A 4,079-nucleotide genomic window follows, 5' to 3' on the forward strand; every position below is an offset into this window, starting at 1 on the left:
CTTTCTCTCTCCTTCCTCTCCCTCTTCTCTTTCTCTCTTTTTCCTCTCTCTCCTTCTCCACCTCCGCCTTCTCTCCACTCTCTCTCTTTCTCCCTCTCTCTCTTCTCCTCTCCTCCTTCCCTCTCTCTCTCCCTGTCTCTCTCCTCCTTTCTCTCTCTCTCCCTTCTCTCTCACCTTCCCTCTCTCCTTCTCTCCTCTCCTCCTTCTCCTCCTCTCTCCTTGTGTCTCTCTCCTCCCTCCTCCTCTCTCTTTTCCTCTCTTTCGCCTCTCTCCTTGTCTCTCTCTCTTCCTTCACGGCCCTGTCTTCTTCTTTCCTTTCGTGATTCTTCCTTCTCCTCTGTTGTCATGTTTGTCGTTTTTCGACTTTTTAAAGACCAGCTTTTTGCTTCCCTTTTCAGCTATTCTCCACTATTTCCTTCTTCTTCTGGGTCCTCTCTCTCTCCTTCTTTCCTCCATCCCTAGCCCTGTCTCTCTCCTTCTTTCTCCATCCCTCTCTCCCTCCTCTGTCTCTGTTTGTCTTTTCTCTCTCCATCCCTCCTTCTCCCTTTCTCTTTTTTCTTCCTCTCCATCCCTCCTCTCTCTCTGTCTCTCTCTCTCTCTCTCTTTTTCCTCTCCCCTTCTTTCTCAATCCGCCTTCTCCCTCCCCTCTGTCTCTCTGTTTCTCTTTTCTTTCTTTCTCCTCTCCTGTGTCTCTCTCTCTTCTCTCTCTCTCTCCTCTCCCCCTCCCTCCTTCTCCCTCCCTCTCTCTTCCTCTCTCTCTCCATCCCTCCTTCTCCGTCCATCTCTCTCTCTCTCTCTCTCTCTCTTTTTTCCTCTCTTCTCTCTCCTTCCTCCCCTCATCCCTCCCTTCTCCCTCCCTCTCCCTGTCTCTTTCTCTTTTTTCTCTCTCTCCCTCCTCCTCCCTCCTCCTCCCTCCCTCTCTCACTTTCTTTAACTATGTGGACCAATTTCCACTTTTTCAGCTATTCTTCAGCTTCAGCTAAGACTCACAATGTTCTACTTGCTTTGTCATTTTTCAGCTTTTAAGGCAGCTTTTAACGGTTCCGCTTTCCAGCTATTCTCACTATTTCAGCTTCTTCTTACAGGTTTCAGCCTATTCATCCAGTTGGCTTTGTAGGTTCAGCTATTCAGCATTCCCACGCTTTTTCCGCCGGGAATGCGTTTTCTGAATTGACTTCTGCAGTCCCTCCCTCCATGATGTAGATCTCTGTGAGACATCTGAGTTCAGAAGCGTTGGGTTTCCTGCTTTTTGCAATCCCCTCAAACACACACTGGAACTTCTTGTTTTAGGTTACATTTGAGTTCACGTTTACAAACTCCTGCTGGACTTCCTGAATGAATACATTACAAAAAAGCTCATTAATCAATTTTGTAGCGAAAACAGGAGCATATTTTGGTCATCTCTGGAGACATTAGTAAGCGTCCCATTAGTCCAGCAAGTTAAATCTTTAGAAATACTCTTACTGCTCTGCAGACGATCGCCAGGTCATCCTGCTTCATTCTCCTCAGGAAGTGCAATGTGATTTTCAGAAATGCCTCTCTGCTGCTCCTCTGCTCTTCATCCTCACCCTCCACTCTGACTCTCTAAGCATTCTGGGTAATCTGGATTCAGAACTTTCTGGATCTTCTTCAGCTCGTTCTTAACAAAAAGTAGAAGATGTTCTTCTCCAGCAGCTGGAACAGAAGATTATATGAATGACACAATCAAACTGAAAACATGGAAGCAAACATCAGATCCATGTTGGACAGACTGAAAACACACTGGTCTGAAAAGTACAGCATGGAGATGATTGTAGACAGAATAGATGTAAAAGTAGTTGTTGTACATGTACAGACCATAAATATGGAGTCCAGGTGTGTTTGATGCTGCTGGGCAGACTGACCACTAGGAACCTCTGAGATCTCCTGGTCCACTCTGTGGAGGAATCAGGAAGAATTAGCTCACATTATGTGCCGTCATACAGAAACAAACACAAAGTTAATTTCGTGTGACTTAAAAGTGTTGATTACAACATTAAATCAGATGATTTCCCCTGACATGAAAGTGTTGGTGGTACTGCTGACCCAACTGTGAATCAATAGAAAAGAACTGAGAAGTAAATAAGGGCTACAACATGGTTAGCCTGAAGGACTCCTCAAGAGGCAGACTGGTATGATGATGCCAGGAGGTCTGCAGCTTCTGTGGTCATGGAATCAAACATTTTGTAAGAAGAAGAAGTTTTGGGAGTCAATGGTGAAAAAAACTTCTGCTGGCCTGAAAATGATTTTGGCAAACCATCAGCAGACTCAGGAGGGGGAAGCAGAGTTTTAGATGGCCTGTTTGTAGTAGGAGAGAAACTGCTGACCTGGACTAAGGACACTGTTGGATGGTGGTTCACTTTTTTACTTCCTCTTATTGACTTCTGATCTGACATCTAACTGGCAAACCCACATTTAACATTTGGGAAGTATTTTCGGTTTTGACCAATTTGGGTCCAGGAAACTTTTTTGGGGGACAATCTGGTCATGAACCAACTCACTGAAACTTGGCCTTAAGTGTCCAGACTCAAATGGCAGAAGTCTTCTCATGGTAAATAGTGTCCTGACCCAGGTGACAGAAACACTTACCAAGGGTTGCTGGTTCTCCAGGGGGGATGTGCAGATGAAGTTACCCTGGAAGGGGCACTCTGAGGCACACACATCCCAACCACACCCTGGTATTCCCAGTTGGAGAAGAACATTTGGGAAGAATTTAGCCATTGATGATTTTTAGCGTACCCTATGGCTATGGGAGATTAAAAATGCTTTTTACTTTTAATACATTTTAATGGGGCTAAAACACCAGATAATTTTGGACCAAACCAGGTGCAATATTAATTTGAGATCTGCAGTTACTGGACAGCTTTCAGATGTGAAAATATCGCAAACCCATTTTAACGGCGTCAATTTTTTTTGCAAGATTAATGTTCTTTTTGGCCTAACAAACTTTGTAGTTTTTTTTTCAAATGCTGTTGCAACAACTAGTAACATTAGAAAAACTACAACACCACACCGGATCTAGGTAGACTGGAAACACAACAACAAGCTACTGCGTTTGGTGCACCATGAGCATGAGGCAAAGCAAATATGGATGCCAATAAGATTCTGAATGGAAAGTTTACTTTTAAAAAGTTGCCAAATTGTTCCATTGACATGACCAAAGTGATGTGTGTGTTTTGTAGGTGTTGTGAACTGAGCTACCACCGCAACGTCCAGTCTGAAATACCACTTCATGGCCCGAGCACACAGCTGATGGCCAGGAGCACACAGCTGATGCCAATTCTCCGCCAATTCCAGACAGAAGCACATGGATGTTAGTATGTTAGTATGAAATTGAACACTACAGTATATGCCAATGTTTTAAAAAAAAAAAACATTTGCACAAAGCAGAAGCCAATCCACTTTTCCATGTTGATAAGAGGCATTAAAATGAGAGGAAAGAAATAATTGGACAAAAGAAATCAAGGGACATTTTAGAGATAGATAAAAGTAATGCGATTAATTTCGAGTTAACTGCTTACTGACATTAATTGGGTGACGATTAAATATTTTTATCGTTTGACAGCACTAATAAATATATGTGAAGAAAATAAATACATTTCAAAATTTCTCTGGATAAAAGTTAAAACATGAATCAGCAATATTATAATATTGTTAACAATTTACCTCTTTTCACCAGAGGGTTGCTCTCCTTTAAAAGTGAATAAAGCGTTCATGTGACGGTCACTTTTAGGAACCTTACTGGCAGGTTCAGGTCCAGCAGAGTCTGATGGCTGATGGATCCTGTTACACGAAGTAAGACCAACAGGGATGAAAATTCACTTTTTATTATTCAGATATAAAAGCAGCAGATACAGAATGCAAGCAGCAACTAAAACAAGATTAACACAAAAAGAAGTTCAATAAACTGTACAAACAACTGGGTTAAAGCTAAAACACCAGAGAATATATCCGGACCAAGTCCAATATTTACCTAAAGTCAAGGTTGAAAACTGGTTTAACTGGACGACTTTTCAGATGTGAGAATATAAATATATGTGAAGAAGAAAGATGCTGGCACC

General features: G+C 42.4%; 1 pseudogene; it reads right to left on the minus strand.

Annotated features, from left to right (window-relative positions):
- Positions 1-235: 235 nt before the first annotated feature.
- Positions 236-4,079, minus strand: part of LOC120568927 — a 10,522-nt pseudogene continuing 6,678 nt past the window's right edge.

This window comes from Perca fluviatilis, chromosome 11 (genome assembly GCF_010015445.1).
Source record: "Perca fluviatilis chromosome 11, GENO_Pfluv_1.0, whole genome shotgun sequence".
NCBI classification, from domain to species: Eukaryota; Metazoa; Chordata; class Actinopteri; order Perciformes; family Percidae; genus Perca; species Perca fluviatilis.